Genomic DNA, 477 nt, shown 5'->3' with positions numbered 1-477 from the left:
GGCCGTCATGGGGGGCTGTCACAGAGCCCCCCACCCAGCACCCTGGGGACCTCACAGTACCCAGAACCCCCCCAAAATCTGTCCTCACAGCACCCTATGGACCCCACGATCTGTCCCCCACAGCACCCAGCGCCCTGGGGACCCCACAGCACCCCAGGGACCCTAATCTGCCCCATGGGCCTAAAGCAACCCCAAACCCATCATTGCACCCTAATATCCCCCCCACTGCTCTCCAGCACCCACCCCTGGAAAGGGGACTCCCGTCTAGGGTGAGCGTCCTGGTCACGGGGGTCCCAGGTAGGTTGGGGGTCCCTGACAGGAGGGTTCCAGCTGGGGTGGGGGTCCTAGTTTAGAGAGTCCCAGATATGGGGGTCTCCTTCAGAGTGGGTGGTCCTGGCCATGGGGTGGGCCTATCATGGTTGGGGAGGGGGTCCCAGTCATGGGGGGTCCCAGTCAGGGGACTCCTATGGGTGGGGA

This window comes from Phaethon lepturus, unplaced genomic scaffold (genome assembly GCF_000687285.1).
Source record: "Phaethon lepturus isolate BGI_N335 unplaced genomic scaffold, ASM68728v1 scaffold32086, whole genome shotgun sequence".
In the NCBI taxonomy this organism is placed as follows: domain Eukaryota; kingdom Metazoa; phylum Chordata; class Aves; order Phaethontiformes; family Phaethontidae; genus Phaethon; species Phaethon lepturus.
Note: the sequence above shows the minus strand (reverse complement) of the source record.